The sequence below is a fragment of the Scyliorhinus canicula genome, chromosome 2 (assembly GCF_902713615.1).
Source record: "Scyliorhinus canicula chromosome 2, sScyCan1.1, whole genome shotgun sequence".
Taxonomy (NCBI): domain Eukaryota; kingdom Metazoa; phylum Chordata; class Chondrichthyes; order Carcharhiniformes; family Scyliorhinidae; genus Scyliorhinus; species Scyliorhinus canicula.
The window spans coordinates 225,459,969-225,481,496 of record NC_052147.1 but is presented as its reverse complement, the minus strand read 5'-3'; the positions used below and the strand labels follow the sequence as shown (position 1 = coordinate 225,481,496).

The window sequence follows — 21,528 nt, the reverse complement described above, 5'->3', positions numbered from 1 at the left end:
ATGCAAGAAGCTAAGCTTAAGATATGACAGAACTCATAGCCTGGATGGACACCTCACTTGACTGTGCATAGCATTTGACATCATTGCCAGATGTTCTTCTTCCTGTTTCCGCATCTCCGAAGTTGCCCAACTGCTGACTCCCTTGTCTTATGGGAGCAGCGGTTTCAGAACCCCAAAATGTATCATGGAGTTCAACCAACCTCTCCCTTTAATGTATTGCTGCCTTTGAAGCACACGGCTTGGTCTCCAGGTGTGGTATTACAATTATGGACACATGGGTTTTTAAACACAACACAATGTTTATTCCATGAATTCAACTTAACCTTCTTAAATAAACATTGGATCCCTTAACACCCCTTTCTTAAAATAATACAACACCAAATAATTCCTCAAAATGTTCCTTCAAACCTCCAAAAGACATAACACCTTTAAGCAGAAACACATGTTAAAGACATTACTATTATGAGTTTAAATCACCCAAATGATTCAGAGATATTCTTTCCTGGCAAAGATCACAGCAAATCCAGCTTACTGCAAACACAGACACACCCAAGCTCTTTTCTCAAAACTGGCTTTCGCCTTTCAAAACAGCTCACAGCAAACCAGCCAGGCACTTTTCAGCTGCTTTCTCAAACTGAAACTAAAAGCAGAAAAAGTAGAAGTGATCTCAGCTCAGCCCCCCCCCCCCCCCACCCCCCCCCCCGACATCACTTCAGCAATATGAGCTGCTTCACTTCTTAAAGGTACATTGCTTAAACATCCATTTCTTAAAGGTATTCTCACATGACACTTGAATGTTTCTGCATCCACCTGATGTGCATTAGCAACAGTGTGCTGCTCGCCAGATTATGCCCCAGCAGCCTGTCTACTAATGTCGCCCACTGAGGTGTGTGTGTCAGCACTGGTGGAAGGTGGGGGTGATAGATGTGATGTTTTGATTGTGGCTTCCTTGGAGCTCTCCTCCAGAAGGAACACCTGTATCTCCTTCGCCATAGGCCAAGGGAAGCAGGACAAGACAGAAACAGATACTGCAAGTTTCCTTAGGATCCTTGGAGTCATTGGTGGATCTGCACAGCCCTCCATGCTGGTTAGGGCTGGTTAGGGCTGGTTTAGCACACAGCTAAATCGCTGGATTTGAAAGCAGACTAAGGCAGTCCAGCAGCACGGTTCAATTCCCGTACCAGCCTTCCCGAACAGGCGCCGGAATGTGGCGACTAGGGGATTTTCACAGTAACTTCATTTGAAGCCTACTTGTGACAATAAGCGATTTTCATTTCATTTCATGCTCCCATCAGCAACCTCTTTCTCAATAGAATTGAAATTGCTCCCTCAGCATGCAATTTGCTTGTGATGAGAGACAATACCCACCTTCCTGGCAGCAGCTGAGATGATTCACAGTATGGCAGCCATCCTTTTTTCCAACGCCGGCATCTCCACATCATTATTTTATCAAAAATATTCTTCATTGTCGAAAGGTGACCGCATATGCACACGGCGACGAATTGCAGCGGTCGTAAAACATGGCGACGGCCGTGTGCGGATCCGACCTGCCGGATAGTGTCCCCCTGGCCACTCCCTGGCCACTCCCCAACAGTCCCCCCAGCCCTCGCGGAAGCCCCACCCCGGCCAGCAGCACGACTCCTGCCCGACTGTGGCGGCGCTGGACCACACATCAACTGCGCGGTCGGGATCTCGGCTCATCCGGGATGGAGCATTGGGGAACAGCCTTCAGGTGACACGCTAATGCCATCCCAAAGACGTGTGGCACACAACGCGATGACGCCATTTCAGAGAGAGTGGGAGGATACAAAACCTGCGTCAAACAGGCGCCGCCCCCAAATTCTGCGTCAGAAGGGATTCTCCTCCCGATCACCGATTACGAAATCGGTGTAGGGGAACGGTGAATCCTGCCCCACCTCTTTCAGGACTTGCGGTTGCAACGGGAGCACCCGAAGGAATCCCACGCAGACACGGAGAGCTTGGGCAGACTCCACACAGACAGTGACCCAAGCCGGTAATCGAAACTGGGACCCTGACGCTGTGAAGCAACAGTGTCCCACTATGCTGCCCCTATACTACAAACTACAAAATGTTCCAGCTTTAAAATGTGTCCTCCTTCTACCATCGTTCTTTGCATCGCACAAAGAAATTACAAAATCTATAAAAATGTAAACAAACCTATGGGGCTGATTCTCTTAATGGGCCAGCTGGCAGGATCGATCTGGCACGGAAGTCATGATGACATCGCCTTCGGACCTTTGGGGCCATTTTGTAACCAACTCCCAATTACTGCAGCATCTACTACAAATCTTAAGACATTGCCGGTAGTGTACAACAAAGATTTTCTTGAACAGTTCCACCAGCCGAACGATTGTGACTGCTCACTCATGTTTCTGATGACAGCAGAGCTCACATTGTAGGCCTGATTTGTGTCCAGGTTCCTGACAGGAATTGTAAGCTATATCTGTTGGGATATCCCTTAACATCTGACAGTTGGTTAGAATAGTGGTGGCATCAAACAGAATGTTTCTGATCACAGAATGGTTCACATCGAGAGTATCGAGGAGGCACTCACTGCATACACAGGAATCTCCTCCAGTTATTGTCTGGAATGCAGAGTAGAAGTCAATGGGCACAATTCACCGCTCCCCACGCCGGGTGGGAGAATCGCGGGAGGGCCGGGCGAATCACGACACGCTGCCCTGGCACCCCCCGTGATTCTCCCACCCCCCTGCTCGGAGAATTGCCGTTTTTCACGGCGACCGCCGATTCCCCGGCCCAGATGGGCCGAGCGGCCTGACGTTCCCGACCTGTTCACGCCGGCGGCAACTACACCCGGTCGCTGCCGGCGTGAACATAGCGCGAAAGGTACGTTTGGGGCCCGTGGGGAGCGGAGAGGGAATTGAGCACCACGGCTGTGATCGGGAAGGGACTGGCCCACGATCGGTGCCCACCGATCGTCGGGCCGCCGTCTCCAAGAGACGCACTCTTTCCCCTCCGCCGCCCCGCAAGATCAAGCCGCCACGTCTTGCGGGGCAGCGGAGGGGAAGACGGCAACTGCACATGCGTGGGTTGGAGCCGGCCAACCTGCGCATGCGTGGCTGACGTCACTTAGGCGCCGCTGTCACGTTATTCTCGGCGCGCCGCTTTGACGCAAGCGTCTAGGCCCGGCGGCCGAGTTTATCACAATGCCGCTCCTAGCCCCCTGGGGTGGGGTGAATAGGGCGGAAGAAGCGGCCTCTGACGCCGTCGTGAAACTCGACCGAGTTCACAACGGCCTTTCCAATGCCGCGTGGGAGCGGAGAATCGTGCCCAATGGGTTTTGCAAATTATTTGTCTTATGCTGCTTGATACCTGCCCCCTGCCATTATGCAAGTGTGATTTCTGGGGCTTGAAAAGAAAGGAAAGAGTGGTTGGTGCCTGTGACTCAAGTGCAGCAATTGTCCCTGTTTGTCATGGTTTATATTACCTTGCCCCTTCAGAATCCAGAAAACAATGATTATATTACATCTCCCCCATTTTTCCACTGAGAATTTACCCAGTTCACATAATTGTTCTTCGAAATCCATCTCTGACCAAAGATTTTCCTTTTCTTTTTGAAAACTAGTTTGCAAAATTGACTATACAACAATTGCTTAGTCTAAAAGGACATAATATAATAGAAGCAGACCCAGGTCATTTGGTCCCTCAAGTCTACTTCCCATTCAATAAGATAATTGCTGATCTAACTGTGGCTTTAACGCCACTCGCCTGCCCTGTCCTATTGTCTTTGAGTTATGTATCCAAAATCTAACTGAAGCATTCAATTACCCAATTTGCACTACTCTCTGGGGTAGAGAATTCCAAAGATTAATGGTCCTCTGAGATAAGAAACTCCTCATCTCTGTTTCTTTTTGAAATTGAGTCCCCCCCAATTCTAGATTCCTCTACAATGGCCACAAGGAGCCGTGCTCCGAAAGCTCGTGTTTGAAACAAACCTGTTGGACTTTAACCTGGTGTTGTAAGACTTCTTACTGTACAACATCCTCTCAGCAGCGACCCTTAGAATCGTAAATGTTTCACCTCCCACTCTTCGAAATTTCAAAGAGATTATGCCAAACCACCCAGCCTTTCCTTCATCACAGTGAACTCAGTGAATCTTCTCTGAACTGCCTGCAATGCATGTACATCGTTCCTTAATTAAGGTACTAAAACGATCTGCAGTACTCCAGGTGTGGTCTCGCCAATGCTTTGTGCAGCTGTGACAAGACTTGCCTATTTTTATGGTCTATCCTCCTTGGAACAAAGGCATACATGTGACTCCAGACCCACAGCAATGTGGTTGACGTTTAACTTCCCTCTGAAATGGCTTAGCAAGCCCGTCAGTTCAAGGCTGTTGAGAGAGGGGAGCGGGGGGGTTCTGTTTGGGGGGAGGGTGGGGGGAGGGTGTTCCTTGGGGAAGGTGCCAGCAGTAGGGGATTCTGGGGTGATAGGGGGCTTGCGTGATGAGGCAGGGGGTGTGCTGTGTTGGGGGTTGGAGGAGTTCTGTGGTGGGAGTTGTTTCCATTTCTATATTTTAAAATCAGGGCACCCTGATCTTTTCAAACCCAAAGATCCTAGGGTGGGGTGGGGGAGCTCATTCAGAGTACATCTCACCAGCGTGACATTGTGGGACCCGCCCCTTCACTTTCTTTTGGCAAAGTGTTTCGAAATCGGGCGGAAAAATCCAGCAGTGCCGCCAGTAGGCTACCCTTCGCTCTTCCCGCCTGAGATGTTACTACCACGCATGGATTATAAATCGCTGAGGCCCCAGCAATGGTCCATGTATCACTCCTCTATTTACTGCCGGTCAAATCAAAAATCCCCCATTTATCCTTACTCTCTTCTTCTTGCCTACTAATGAATGGCCTGTCTATGCTAATATGTCAAACCCGGCTCCATGAGCCCTTGGGCGGGATTCTCCCCTACCTGGCAGGGCGGGCGGTCCCGGCACCGAGGAGTGGCGTGAACCACTCCGGATTCGGGCCGTCCGGAAGGTGCGGAATCTTCAGGCGCTAGGCCGGCCCGGCAGGGTTGGTGCCCCACCAACCGGCGGGGAAGGGGCTTGGGCCACGCCAACCGGCGCCAAAGGGCCTCCGCCGGCCGGCGCGAGTTGGCGCATGCGCGGGAACGCTAGCGTATGCTGGCGTCATCCCAGCGCATGCGCAGGGATGTTCGTCTCCGCATCGGCCATGGCGGAGGTCCACAGCAGCCGGTGCGGAGGGAAAGAGTGCCCCCACAGCACAGGCCCGTCCGCAGATTGGTGGGTTCCGATCGTGGGCCAGCCCACCGTGGGGGCACCCCTTGGGGCCAGATACCAGTCCCAGGTGGCACTGCCAAGGTGCCATGCTGGTATTTTCTTTTGGTGCGATCAGATCGGGGGTGCCCTACATGGGTGTTGGAAGGGGTGGGGATGGGGGGGGGGGGGGGAATGGAGGGGGGTCAGGAGTTGATACAGGGGCTTCAGAGATTGGGACGCCATTTAAAAATGGTGTCCCAATCTCTCGCTACACTGAGGAGTTCCGGTAAGCAGAGCTCCTTAGTGTACAAAACGGGGCTATGTACAGCCTCAGCCGCATGTTCCCCATTGAGGCCCCTTATCAAATGTGAGTTGCATTTTATAGCCTTGTATTTCTCAGCGCTGCAAGTGCTGCGAAACACGGGGCTAAATGCGCTCTCTCTGGGATTTTACCTATTGTTCCCAATTAGTTAAATCGCACTATCTGTTTCCCGTCACTCAGCTAATTTCAAAGCCATGTTGCTACTGTTCCTTTATTCCATGAACTCTAACTCTTCTCACAAGTCTATTTGACAGCACTTTATCAAATGCCTTTTTGAAATGAATGTAGACCACATTAACACAATTACCCTTATCAAAAAACTCAAGGAAGATAGTTAAACATGACTGTCCTCAACAAATCCCTCCTGGCTTTACATAATTAACCTGCATTTGCTATCAATTTTATAATTTCTAGAAGCTTCCCACCAGCAAGGGTAAACTGATTTGCGTTTGATAAAGCTTCCCATGGCAGGTTGATGGAAAACGTGAAGTCGTATGGGGTTCAGGGTGTACTAGCTAGGTGGATAAAGAACTGGCTGGGCAACAGGAGACAGAGAGTAGTTGTGTAAGGGAGTGTCTCAAGATAGAGAAAGGTGACAAGTGGTCCACAGGGATCCGTGCTCGGACCACTGCTGTTTTTGATATCCATAAATGATCTGGAGGAAGGTATAGGTGGTCTGATTAGCAAGTTTGCAGATGATACTAAGATTGGTGGAGTTGCAGATAGCGAGGAGGACTGTCAGAGAATACAGCAAAATATAGATAGATTGGAGAGTTGGGCAGAGAAAGGTAAATGAAGTTCAATTCAGGCAAATGCGAGGTGATGCATTTTGGAAGATCTAATTCAAGAGCAGACTATATGGTCAATGGAAGAGTCCTGGGGAAAATTGATGGACAGAGAGATCTGGGAGTTCAGGTCCATTGTACCCTGAAGGTGGCAACGCAGGTCGATAGAGTGGTCAAGAAGGCATACAGCATGCTTGCCTTCATTGGACGGGGTATTGAGTACAAGAGTCGTCAGGTCATGTTACAGTTGTATAGGACTTTGGTTCGGCCACATTTGGAATACTGCGCGCAATTCTGGTTGCCACATTACCAAAAGGATGTGGATGCTTTAGAGAGGGTGCAGAGGAGGTTCTCCAGGATGTTGCCTGGTATGGAGGGTGCTAGCTATGAAGAAAGGTTGAGTAGATTAGGATTGTTTTCATTGGAAAGATGGAGGTTGAGGGGGGACCTGATTGAGGTCTACAAAATTATGAGAGTTATGGACAGGGTGGATGGCAACAAGCTTTTTCCAAGAGTGGGGGTGTCAATTACAAGGGGTCATGATTTCAAGGTGAGAGGGGAAAAGTTTAAGGGAGATGTGCATGGGAGTTTTTTACGCAGAGGGTGGTGGGTGCCTGGAACGCTTTGCCAGCGGAGGTGGTAGAGGCTGGCACGATAGCATCATTTAAGATGCATCTAGACAGATATATGAACGGGCGGGGAACAGAGGGAAGTAGATCCTTGGAAAATAGGCGACAGGTTTAGATAAAGGATCTGGATCGGTGCAGACTGGGAGGGCCGAAGGGCCTGTTCCTGTGCTGTAATTTTCTTTGTTCTTTGATTGGCTTGGGCTTATAATTATACCTGTTTTTGAACAAGTGTATAATATTTGCAATTCTCAAGTCCTCTGTACCAACTCTTGAGTCCAAGGAAGATCTGAAAATTATGGCCAATGACTCGATAAGGTCCAATATCATACACCATAAGGACGGACGATGAAAGAATTTTGCAACGTGATGCTGATCAGTTACTTGCTGCATGAAGTGAGTTTGCAGAAACTTCTCAAGTGGTTCTACCTTCAGACGATCTGGAGATCTTTACTTTGGAGCACAGACCAGAGACAGTGACAAGTTCAGATTCTATTTCAGAGGACTTTTCAATGCCTACAGTAACAGATACTGAAATAACTGCTCAAGAAGTAACCATTTACAAAAATGAATGAGGACACATTGTTAAACTAGAAGAGTGCAGAAGAGATTTACGAGGATGCTACCAGGACTTGATGGTCTAAGTTAAGAAGAGGCTGGATAGGCTGGGACTTTTTTCCCTGAAACGTAGAAGGCTTAAGGGTGATCTTATAGAGGTCTATAAAATAATGGGGAGCATAGATAAAGTAGATAGTCAACATCTTTTCCCAAAGCTGGAGGAGTCTAGAACTGAGGGCAGAGGTTTAAGGTGACAGGGGAGAGATACAAAAGAGGCCAGAGGGGAAATTGTTTTCACACAGAGGGTGGTGAGCATCTGGATCAAGCTGCCAGAGGCAGTGGTAGAGGCGGGTACAAATTTTTCTTTTAAAAAACAGTTACATGGGCAAGGTGGATATAGAGGGATATGGGCCAAATGCGGGCAAGTGGGACTAGCTTAGTGATAGAAACTGGGTGGCATGGACAAGCTGGGTTGAAGGGCCTGTTTCCACGCTGTAAATATCTATGACTCTATTACTCTATCTGAAGTCACAAGTAGCCGAGTTCAAGAACACCGAATACTACCAAAAAGGAATAGACGTCCACCACAGAGAATGTCTTATTAAATTGTGTATATGTATAGAAATAAAAAATATGAGGATCTGTTGTTTCAATGTCAATTGTTGTTGTTGCACTAATGAAGTAAAGTGGGAGGGATGTTATGTGTCTGGAATACATCCTTGCTGGTTCTGTGTCACGTGATGTAGTGACACCAGCAGAGTGTTTGTGTGGGATGTGGCCACATCAACATCTTGATTGTATTGAGCAATACCCTTAATGAACTTCTCATCGTTTTTTACATGAATCCAGATTATGGGCACCTCCACAACTTTTCTCTTTGTGGTAACAAAGAAATGGAACAAACCCCTGTGAGGAACAGAATGTCAGACTTCTTTGCTTCACTAGCTACTTCTTCGCATGAAGTTTTCCACCTTCTGCAGTCATAACTACGACCTCAGAGCAGTGCGACAATGGCATTGCCAGCAACATTGACCATGAGCATTTATGCAGCTGAGAACTTCCAGGCTTGAGCAGGTGACATTGCAATATCTTCCAGTTTACAGCCTACTGTTGCATCAGGGAGGTCACTGAGGTTCTGTTTTCCAAGTGATGTGAATACATTTAATTTTCTTCCAAGAGACGTAGACAAAATATGCTTTGCAATGATTGCAAGCTTCTCTATGGTGTCAGGTGTCATTGCTTTGCGGGTGTCACATGCCCATTCTGGGAGGGATTGCAACTGAAATGACTTCCACATAGTCAATGTCTAACAGATGTGTGAGCATATGCAGAGAATCACTGTACGGTATCGTTGGAGCAGTCTTGATGCCTTCATTCTGGGATAGTCCACTAGACATACTGCATTTATGCCACTATGACAAGTCAGTGGATGGTACCAGGTGAAAAGAGTCATTTGCTGGCAACATGACTCATGATATTAATGCACAGCCCATTCAAATATGGGGAGAATAAAGTTAAAGTAATGCACATTGGTGAGAAACAATCTTAGCTCAGAAGTTCATGATGTAGAATTACTTTGGGTAGAGATCAGAAGTAGCAAGGGAAAAGTCATTGGTGGGTGTAGTTTTAGTCCTCCGACTCAGTAGTTATGTGATAGGACAAAGTATACATCAAGAGACAATGGGGGCGTGCATGAAAGGATCTGCAACAATTGTGACTGATTTTATTTTTTATATAGATTGTACAAATCAAATTGGCAAATATATTCTTGAGGATAGGTTTATAGTGGATATTTTGGATAGTGTCTTGGAACAATGTGTTCTGGAACCAGCCAGGAAAAAAAAACATTTTAAATGTGACACTGTAATGAGACAGAACTGATTAATGATCTAATGCTAAAGAACCCTTGAGGCAACAGTGAGCCTGGCATGATAGAATTTCACATTGTGCTGAAGCGTGGGTCTGGAACTAATGTCTTAAAATTAAGTAGATGCAATTACAAACAGCGTAGGCAGAGTTGGCTAAATTAGGCTGGGAAAATAGGTAAAGCAGTTGAGATGGTATAAGCTGTGGCAGACATAAAACTCTCATAATTCAACGCTGATGAGCTCTATTGAAAAAGAAAGGTTACGAGAAGAATTTAAAAATCTGTTCTAACTAAGACAGCTAAGGATGGTTTCAAATTGAAAGGAAAGACATAAAATGATGCAAAGATTAGTGGTCGGTCAGATGGGAGCATTTTAGAAACCAACAAAGAATCACTAAAAATTGTAAAGCGAGAGAATTTAGAATACGAGGGTAAACTGGCAAGAACTATAAAAACAGATAGTAAGAGTGTCAGCAATTAGAGTAGTTATGAATTATGAGAGTTTTATGTCTGCCACAGCTTATACCATCTCAACTGCTTTACCTATTTTCCCAGCCTAATTTAGCCAACTCTGCCTACGCTGTTTGTAATTGCATCTACTTAATTTTAAAAAGGAACAGAGTAGCTAAAGTAAGCATTGATCCATTAGAAGATGGGACGTGGGAATTGATAATGGGAAATAAGGAAATGGCAGAGACTGAATCTGTTTTGTACCTGTCCTCGTGGTAGAAGGCACAGAAAACATTTCAAGAATAGTAGAAAATCAAGGGACATAAAGGGAAGGAGAAGCTTGAAACAATCATTATCACTAGAGAAAAGGTACTCACAAACCTAATGTATCTAAGCCTAACAGGTTCCCTGAATCTGATGGCCTGAGTCTTAGAGTCTTAAAAGAGGGGACCACAGATATTGTGGATGTGTTGGTTGTAATCTACAGAGCTCTGAAGAAGTCATACAGACTTGAAAAGTGTCTCTGCAGGTGCTGCCAGATCTGATGAATTTTTCTCGTATTTTCTGTTTTTGTTATTAATGTAGAGAAGTTTAGTTTGATCCGTAGAGCATTCTGAGGAGGCTACATACAGTTTTGGTCTCCTTATTCAAGAAAGGATATTGGAGGCAGTTCAGGCGAGGTTCAGTAGATTGATTCCTGGGATGAAGGTTTTTGTTTTACAACCTTGGTTGAGCAGTTTGGCCCTAAACCCATTGAAGTTTCGATGAGCGAGAGGTGATCTTGTTGAAAAATAGAAGATTTTGAGAGGATTTGACGAGGATTTGATGCTGAGACGATGTATCCCTTGTTGGTGGAATCTAGAACTAGGGGTGACGGTTTCAAAAATGTGAAGGGGGCAGTCAGAAGTGTCCATACCTCTGCCATTCTGTGTTAACCCTCATTATTACTATTTCTGTAGCACTTCCTTGAGACTTTTCACCGTCTAGTTGATGTTCTGTAACTACAAAACTGAAAAAGAAATATTGAGCTTCCATCTTACTGAGGAAACTTAAGCACAATCCACATCTAACACAGAATCCACATCTAACAACCTCTGAAAACTCTGCTTACAGTATGGAGGTGGGCAGGAAAGTGGAATTAAAATCCAAAACAAATAGCCATGATCTTATTAAAATGGCGTAGCAAGCTTAAGGGGACAAGTAGCCTGTTTCTTATGTTCTTGTAATGAAAGTCATGCTGCCATAAAATGTGATTAGATTGGTTGTTGAAGCAATGACTTAGCTGTCCTGCAGTACTTGTCAGAGTACAGGCAAAGACTTGTCTTTCTTGTGTACCTCATGCTGTATAAATTCAGTATAATGAGGTCACAACTATTGCTGCCAGCAAGGTCATAACTAGTTGAGGAGGTGGAAGGGAGAGGTAACCAACACAGCCCTTTTTTGCTGGGCTGTCCTTGATGGATTTATCCGACTTAGGTACCAGTTGTTATTGATAGAGATTGTTAGTAAATAAATTATGGAGTGCAGTGCTTTGAGCAGTGTTTGAGGCTTGTGGTACAGTTGGTGGGATACAACATTTGAAGATGCATTTACTGACCTTGTTCATGCATAAGAACATAAGAACATAAGAACTAGGAGCAGGAGTAGGCCATCTGGCCCCTCGAGCCTGCTCCGCCATTCAATGAGATCATGGCTGATCTTTTGTGGACTCAGCTCCACTTTCCGGCCCGAACACCATAACCCTTAATCCCTTTTTTCTTCAAAAAACTATCTATCTTTACCTTAAAAATATTTAATGAAGGAGCCTCAACTGCTTCACAGGGCAAGGAATTCCATAGATTCACAACCCTTTGGGTGAAGAAGTTTCTCCTAAACTCAGTCCTAAATCTACTTCCCCTTATTTTGAGGCCATGCCCCCTAGTTCTGCTTTCACCCGCCAGTGGAAACAACCTGCCCGCATCTATCCTATCTATTCCCTTCATAATTTAAAATGTTTCGATAAGATCCCCCCTCATCCTTCTAAATTCCAATGAGTACAGTCCCAGTCTACTCAACCTCTCCTCATAATCCAACCCCTTCAGCTCTGGGATTAACCTCGTGAATCTCCTCTGCACACCCTCCAGCACCAGTACGTCCTTTCTCAAGTAAGGAGACAAAAACTGAACACAATACTCCAGGTGTGGCCTCACTAACACATTATACAATTGCAGCATAACCTCCCTAGTCTTAAACTCCATCCCTCTAGCAATGAAGGGCAAAATTCCATTTGCCTTCTTAATCACCTGTTGCACCTGTAAACCAACTTTCTCTGACTCATGCACTAGCACACCCAGGTCTCTCTGCACAGCAGCATGCTTTAATATTTTATCGTTTAAATAATAATCCTGTTTGCTGTTATTCCTACCAAAATGGATAACCTCACACTTGTCAACATTGTATTCCATTTGCCAGATACTAGCCCATTCACTTAACCTATCCAAATCCCTCTGCAGACTTCCAGTATCCTCTGCAGTTTTTGCTTTACCACTCATCTTAGTGTCATCTGCAAACCTGGACACATTGCCCTTCGTCCCCAACTCCAAATAATCTATGTAGATTGTGAACAATTGTGGGCCCAACACAGATCCCTGAGGGACACCACTAGCTACTGATCGCCAACCAGAGAAGCACCCATTAATCCCCACTCTTTGCTTTCTATTAATTAACCAATCCTCTATCCATGCTACTACTTTACCCTTAATGCCATGCATCTTTATCTTATGCAGCAGCCTTTTGCGTGGCACCTTGTCAAAATCTTTCTGGAAATCCAGATATACCACATCCATTGGCTCCCCGTTATCCACTGCACTGGTAATGTTCTCAAAATATTCCACTAAATTAGTTAGGCACAACCTGCCCTTTATGAACCCATGCTGCGTCTGCCCAATGGGACAATTTCTATCCAGATGCCTCGCTATTTCTTCCTTGATGATAGATTCCAGCATCTTCCCTACTACCAACGTTATGCTCACTGGCCTATAATTTCCTGCTCTCTGCCTGCCTCCTTTTTAAAACAGTGGTGTCACGTTTGCTAATTTCCAATCCACCGGGACCACCCCAGAGTCTAGTGAATTTTGGTAAATCATCACTAGTGCATCTGCAATTTCCCTAGCCATCTCTTTTAGCACTCTGGGATGCAATCCATCAGGAGACTTGTCTACCTTTAGCCCCATTAGCTTGCCCATCACTACCTCCTTAGTGATGTGATTGAGCTTCATGTAGCACAGCATCCAAATCCTTGGATCTAAACTCCTGACATTGACTGCCAAGGCTTTCTAGTCGCATTGCCTTTCTCAAAGATTTTACAGAAAGCTGCCTGTCCTTGCTGACAAATTACATCTCTCCTGCTCTTCACCTCCCGCACCATGTCCTCCAAGACAGAACCTGCAGATCTTGGAGTCCGCTTCTGTCTTGTGTCTTTCCCAGGTCACACTCTTTTACAATGATGTTCACCACCTGCTCCACACACGATGCACTTCTCCTTCAACCGATACTGGTTTTGAGTAGTGCGGGCTGCCTTAAACTCATGCTAGTTTCTCATGGTTTTGCAGCCTTTACTCAGGTCTTCAGCCAGGCAACTGGACACATATAGCATAGATTTCACACTGTAGTTATTTAAATGCAAAGGCAGCACAAAGTTTGTGTATGTGTTACATTTGCATAATTACCTGTTGCAGCAGACTACCTAAATATTTTCAAATGTTGGCCTCATTCCAGGTTACAATGATACCACATCACATGTAAAGACCACATTTTGCGGTAGAACTGCCTCCAGTTATATCAGAACTTTCTAGTGCTATGCATCTGATACGGACATACGAACATACAAATCACTTTGTTCAATGCGGACATGATAGTATGTTGTTGGTTATGAGGAGTACAAAGGTGTATGGAGTATAAAATAACTGCATCACAAGCTGTGATGTGTATCCTCTGCCCATTCATTATTCTTAATATTAAACTCTTAATGGGATTTTCATGATACTGTACAGATTGATGAAAGTAGTATCACATTAAGGCATGGGAAAATGCCTTCTACAATTGCATTACATGTGACAAAAATAAAACAATCCTAAAAAATAGAATATTTTTGGTTTTAGTTGTAGATCATATTCCCAGTGCAAAGAGGATAAGCTGTTCAACATGAAATTGATTCCACTCACAAATGGGACAAAGAGAATTCACTAGACCCTGGCACACCCCTTAGACCCATGAAAAAAAGGCTTGGCGGGATTCTCTGTCCCACCGCACCCGTTTTCTGAAGTGGCACGCTCTCGCCGGCAACGGGAACCTCCATCCCGGCAGCCGGCCAGTGGGCTTTCCCATCGTGGCACCCCTATGCTGTCGAGAAATCAGCGAGTGTGAATGCGCTGCCGTCGAAGAGGAGGATCCCTCCGATAGGTAGAATCCAGCCCTCTGTATTCTTACCTTTTTTGTATCTGGGAGAATCTACTAGCTCTCCAAAATTTTCTTTTCTAGTTTTGTAAAATTGTAACTAAATGACAAAATTATTTATTCAATTTTCTTCCTCCGCTGTGTTTTGGAAGTGAAAACACTTTTGAAAGGGTTGTCAGGGCCACATTCTTTTTTTTAACATGTATTTTATTCCAAACATTTTCAAAAGTACAAAATCACAAATCCGTAACATTGTCAACACTCCCAAAGTTCCAAGTTTGTGTAATATTTCCGCCTACTCACCCCTTCCTCGTCCCCATCCTCCTCCCCCCCCCCCCCCCCCCCCCCACCACAGTACAAACAATTCCTCAAAAATTGTCAAGAACAGTCGCCATCGTGTCTCAAAGCCCTCCGCTGATCCCCTCAGCACAAATGTAATCTTTTCCAGCCGAAGAAAGTCAAACTGGTCCCCCAGCCAAGCCGCCACCCTGGTGGCCGACCCAACAATCCAACAATATCCTTCGCCGGGCAATTGGAGACACGAATTCCATGACACCAGCTCTCCTCCCTTCCATCAGCCCCAGCATTTCCGATATCCCAACGATCACTACCATTGGGTCCGGCCTGACCTCTACCCCCACAATCTTCGATAGTGTCCCGATTACTACCTTCCAGTATCACTCCAACTTCACGCAGCCCCAGAACATGTGTGCGTGATGCACTGGTCCTCGCCCACACATCTCGCACTTGTCCACCAACCCCTGGAAGAACCCACTCATCCTTGCCCGGGTCATATGCAACCTATGTGCCACCTTGAACTGAATCAAGCTCATCCTCATGAGGAAGTCGAATTTATCCTATACACCGCCTCACTCCACATTTCCCATCCTATCTCCTCCCCCCAGCTCCTCCTCCCATTTATTATTGATCCTCACCATCTGCGCTGCCCCTTGTTCCCCCAGCCAACCATATATATCACCAATCCAGCCCTCCAATTCCACATCCAGGAGTGGCAACTGCTTCAACAGGATAAACTCCGGCAGCTTGGAAAACCCTCTCCATTCTTTCCACGCAAAGTCCCTCACTTGCAATTACGGGCCGGGATTATCCAACCCTGCGCCGGGTCAGAGAATCCCCGGGGGGGAAGCGCGAAAACCCGACCCACCGCCGGCTGCCCTATTCTCCAGGCCATTTTTTGGGGGCTGGCGGGATTCCCGCCACGCCGGTTGGCCGGCCGTCTCCTCCTTGGCAATTCTCGGGGCTCTGATGGGTTGAGTGGCCATTAGGTTTTGGCGGGACCTGGCAGGTAAGTGTGCGTGGGCGGTCCTGGGTGAGGGGATGCACGGGAAACATTGCACTCTGCTCGACATTTAACTTATATCCCAAGAAGGTCCTGAACCTTTCCAGTATGCCCATAATTCTCCCCATTCTCTACACAAGTTTCGACATGAATGGCAACAGGTCGTCTGAGTAGAGTGGCACCCGGTGTTTCCTATTCTCTCTCACAATCCCCTGCCACTCTACTGACCCCCTCAGGGCCATCGCCAAGGGCTCTATCGTCAGCACGAATAACAGTGGTGATAGCGGACACCCGTGCCTCGTTCCCCTGTGCAACCCAAAACTCCGTGAACTCATCTCATTCATCTGTACCTCGCCACTGGGGCCACATACAACACGCACACCCACGCCACAAACATCGGGCCAAACCCAAGCTTTACAAGGATCTCAAACAGGTACCTCCACTCCACCCAGTCAAACGCTTTCTCCTCATCCATAGAGACCACTACCTCTGGTACATGCCCCTCCAACAAGGCCATAATCATGTTTAATAGCCTCCTGATGTTACTGGAGAGCTACCTTCCCTTTATGAAGCCCGTTTGACCCTCAGCGACCACCCCTGGAACACATCAATCCATCCTCCTCCCCACTAATTTGGCCTAAACTTTCACATCCATGTAAAGCAGTGCAATGGGCCTAAAAGACCCACACTCGAACAGGTCCTTTCTCTTGTTTGGGATTAGCATAATCAATATCAATGTCTCCGGTATCTCCCTTCTCCAGCACCTCGCTCAACGTCCCCAGCAAGTGTGGTGCCAACTGCATCGCAAACTCTTAATAGAACTCCATCGGGTACCATCTGGCCCTGGGGCCTTCCCTGACTTCATTCCCCTTATACTATCTATTACCTCCCTCAACCCTAATGGCTCCTCTATTGCCTTCCTCCTCTCTTCATCCACCCTTGGTAACTCCAGCTCATCCAAATATTGCCCCATATCTCCTTCCTCACCACCCAGCTCAGCCCTGTACAGCTTCCCATTATACTCCCTAAATACTTCATTAATCTTCCCCGGCTCTGACACTGCCTCCCCCCTTCCTGTCTACACCCTCAAAATTCCCTAGATGCAATATGCTTCTGTAGCTGGTGGGCCAACATATGGCTCACCCCCCAAACCACCCCGTCCCTGGCTGGGTGACAGGGTTTACCCATTGTGGTCGTGGCTGATGACGCCTTTACGGAGGCCACAGACTGACATGGAGAACCGCCACAACGATGCCCATGCAGTGACCAAGGGTGTGATAGATGCTTTGGGCTGCTGAAGCTGCGCTTCAGGTGCCTGGACTGCTCTGCAGGGGCCATCCAGTACCCGTCAGATAGGGTCAGCCGCATCGTTGTGGTGTGTTGCATCCTGCACAACATAGCCCAGCAGAGGGGCCATGTGCTGCAGGTAGAGAAGGGGGAAGGGGAGGAGAAGCAAGACGACGTGCAAACCGCCCCAGATGAGGAGGATGGGGGCAATGGTCAGGACAGACAGGCTGGAAATGCACGGGAGGCTGCCCACTGTTACCGGCTGAACCAGTGGGCACGGGACAGGCTGATAGCCGCCCGGTTCACGGACTAGGGGGGGGGGCGTGGGAAACGCTGAGTATGAGCACCGACTGCACAATATGGCACCAGCCTACCACCCTCACCCCACCCACCCAACACCAATCACCCTCACCCCACCCACCCAACACCAACCACCCTCACCCCACCCACCCAACACCAACCAACCTCACCCCACCCGCATGCACACCACCCTTCCATTGCACATCCACCTGCGGCACAACAGGCCGGGCTCACACGGTCACTGGTAGAAGCATGTCTATTGGAGGATGATGACAACCCGCTCTATGATGAGCTCTGGGCTCTACATCATTGGACAATGACCGTCCCTGCATGCGGCCGTGGCACTGAGGCGCACGGTCCCGTCGTGTTCCCAGGGAGATGGTGAGGGCGATCTGGGGGAGAGGGGACATACTCACCTGAGGCCAACGTTCTGTCACCCCGCACACACACACTGGCACTCACCTCACACCATACCCCCGCACGCATCGGACAGAACACAAAGGTATCTCTGTAGGTGTGAAAGTGATTTTGATAACAAACAGTCCATACACGTGCCCTAGCCCCAGTACTAATCTGTGCCATGCACCCATGCCAACCTACTCAGTGTCTAATTGTTTGGCCTTACGGGCTCAATGACTATGTCTAGGTGGTTCCCCAGACGGTGCAGCAGAACTGGAGGTGGACTTCTATGATTCCTGCCTGTGACTAGGGACCCCTTTGGCGGCCGTTTCCTGGGGCGGCCCGGCCTAGGTGGGCCAGGTTGCGGCTCGGGCGACGAGGATGGCGAGCTGCCAGCCTGTCCTGCCCGTTGCCCACCAGATGCACCTGTGGCGGAAGGGGGGGGAGTCCGAGGTGTTACGGTGTTCTGGGACCTCCCCTACAGGGGGACCCAGAACGGGCCCCAGCACCTCCTCCTCCCTTGGAGTGCCCGATGGGCGCCGGGCCTCTGTATGGGTCGGGGATGCGAAGGGACAGAGCACCCGATGCCCCCCCCCCCCCCCCCGATACCTGGCGCTGCCAGTCATGGAGGCACGCCCTAGTATCAACAAGGGTCTGCAAGTTTGCAGCCATGGAGCTCGGAGTTGGCCACCCCTGTCTGTCTGGGCAATGCCGGCCAGCACCTGGGCAATGGCACCGATGCCCTCAGCAATGGCCTGCAGAGACTGGGCCATTGCCTGTTGAGACTGGGCCATGGCGTTGAGCGCCTCTGCGATCTGCTGCTGGCTCTGGCTCATGTCTGCCTGTGAGAGGGCAGCCATGTCCTTGACCACGGATGCCACCTGCACAGAAAGCCCCACACCTTGCATACTGCGACCCATGTCTGATACCGTCGCACCTATTGCCTCCACCGCTGATGCCACCCGTGCGGTGTCAGCATGGTTGGCACGCATGACCAGCACCACTCCCTGCTCCTACACGCAGGTGGACTCCTCCACCTTCGTCTGCAGCTGCCGCAAGCCGGTCATCACCCCCTTTGGTCGTCCCTTGGTTCGTTACTGCATCCGGTCTATGGTTGGTGTGGTAACTCCAAGAACCCGGGACCCATCTGGGTGGCAGATGGTTGCCTGCTGCCCTCCAACCGCCTGGCCCCTCGGCTGCTCCTGCCTCCACCTTCTGTACCGGGACGGCTGTGTTGTGCGCACCAGTTAGTGTCCCAGATGCCTCATCGCTAAAGTGCCCAACCGAGGTGAGTGTCTCTGCGATGGTGGAGGGTGTAGGAGATAGAAGTGGCGTAATGGTGTGCTTCTCATCTGACCCGAAGTCCAGGGTCCCCTGGAGTGGTAATTCCTTTCCATCCGTCCCCTCTGTGTGGGTGTTGTGTGCGTGTTCTGGGCATTAGTGTCCTTTGTGTTAGGGTCCTGTGGGTTTGGGTCCTGTGGGTTAGGGTCCTATGTGTTAGGGCCCTGTGTGTCGGTGTTCTGTGCGTCAGTGTCCTGTGCGTTATTGTCCTGGGTCGGCTGCGACGAGGGCTTGTTGCTGTGGCTGCCCTCCTCGTCACTGTGTATGGCCCCCCGGCGTCGCCGCACTCGCAGAAGATGTGGGTGGCGTCCGCTTGGCTCTCCGGGTCTGTCCCTGGCTCGTGGCCGCCCTGGAACGTCATGGGGGCGGCATCAGCCTGGTGCTCTGCATCTGTCGGGGGGGTGGGGGTGGCTGCTACTAGCCCATTGCCGGCCGGAGAATTCACGACATTTCGGGGGGCCTGGCGCCGGAGTTATTCACGCTGTTTTTTGCCCCCGGTTTCGGGCTATCACGCTGATTCACGGAGAATCCCGCCCTTGCTGTTAGGTAATTTGGACATTCTGAAATCTCCCTCCGTGTACCCGAACAGGCGCCGTAATGTGGCGCGAGGGGATTTCACAGTAACTTCATTGCCTACTTGTGACAATAAAAATTATTATTATTATGTCCACATTCTTGGTGAGATCAGGTTAATGTTGAATGTATTTTTCTGCATCAAAAAGGGAAAAAGTTGCAAACATTCAACATCTTCCAGAAGAGGCTGAGCTCAGTTAAACCAAGTTTGTTACTAAGTTCAAAGAGTTGATTTGCTAACTACAAGAGTGATGCACTATCAATTACGATGAGACGAGAGTAGAATGTAATTGAGGCTTTACTTGACGGAGATGTGTGGCCTCCTACAGCAGCTGCCAAAATGGCTGCAGCTCGGTGAGCCCAACATTTATACTCCGCCTACTGGGTGGAGCCAGCAGGCAAGGATCTCCCACCATACCTGTAGTACAGAGGCCTTACCGTAATACCAATATATACAGTATAACACATCAGTGGTGACTACCACATTCACCCCCTGTTAAAAATGAGTCCAGCGGGGGTGGTGGAAAACTATATACATATTGATTGCTTTTAAAATTACAGAGAAGGTTACAAATTTAGGTTTTCCGGTGCCTCCGGAGATCAGGTCAGCAGGGGAATCAGACTGGGGGAGTGCGGTTATAGGAGAAGTCAGGAAAATGGGGATCAGAAACATAACAGCCATGATTGAATTGCAGAGCAGACTCGATGAACCGAGTGACCTAATTCTGCTCCAATGTCTTATGGTCTTTTGGGTGGTGGGTGTCAGGTTGGGTCAGACCTAGAAGAGGGGGTTGGACGGGGAAGGTGGGCTGATGTTGGTCAGACTGGGAGAGGGATCAGGCTGGAATAGGGATCGCACCTCATCTGGGGGTTGGAGAAGACCAGGGAGGGCAGTTGTGGGGAATTTGCTGGGGGGGAGGAGGGTGGTGTATGTGGGATGGGCGTCCTGTGTGCGACTGGGTCCGGTATTTAAAATGGTTACTCTGAAGTCAGAAGTCCTTCTAACTCTTTCAGAGTAACTGTCAAGTCAAAACTGGCAGAACCATCTGAACTTAGCAGTTTAAATCATTTCTGCCAGATGGATCCCAGCCCAGTGGGATATGTTTACATTGGAGGCAGGATTGAACCCCCGTGACTGAGAGACCCCTCCATGGCATTCTTTAGCACTGATTTCCACAAATCCGGAGGTGCCCTGCCCTTATGAGATGGGGTGAGGGGGGGTGCTTTAGGGGGGGGTGGCGGTCGGTGACCACGATGGGGGTGGGGGGTCAAGTGATCTTTGCCTGCACTAGCGAGAGGAGGTCATTGTGTCCAATACGCCACACTTGAACAAACTATCGAGAACTTGGAAACAATGCAAGGAGATTTATCAAAATAGTACCAGAGATACAGAATTACTGTAAAGTGGGAGACGAGAGAATCTGTGATAGTTTTCTTTAGAACAGGGAATGTGAAGATTTGATCGAGGTGTTCAAAATTATGAGGGGTTTTGAGAGAGTAGAAAGGGCTTAACTATTTCCATTGGTAGAAGGGTCGGTTAGCATAGGGTGCGGATTTATAATAATTGGCAAAAATGTCAGACAGAAGTTATGGAGGATTGTTCATGAGCAACGAAATGTGATCTGGAATGCAGTTCGAGATTCAGCAAGGAACTCCAAAAGGAAATTTCAAAAGGTAATTGGATATATATTGTATAAAGATAATACATATTATATAAGGAAAGGAAAAATTGAAGGGCTATGGGAACAGAGCAGGAGAGTTAGGCTAATGGGTGAGCTGTTCAAAGAGCTGGTAGAAAAACAATAGACAGAATGGCCTCCTGTGAATGAAGGTAATTGTCACAATTTTCCGCGGCAGTCACACATGTGACAGAATACAGAAACTCATGGAAAATCTGCCTTAAATTAAAATCAGTCTTTCAAAATAATAATTTGGCCAAAGAAAAGGATGAATTTCTCAATACAACTGAAAAGTATTATTACAACAAAAAAGAAAAATCAAGCTGGATTTGAACCAGCTTATTTTTAAA

The 21,528-nt window shown here is 48.2% G+C and overlaps 1 protein-coding gene across 4 annotated transcripts in view; it reads left to right on the top strand.

The window, feature by feature from the left end:
- The window catches only part of LOC119961986 (potassium voltage-gated channel subfamily H member 7-like), a 565,928-nt gene that overhangs the window by 307,951 nt on the left and 236,449 nt on the right, over window positions 1-21,528 (top strand). The window lies entirely within an intron of this gene.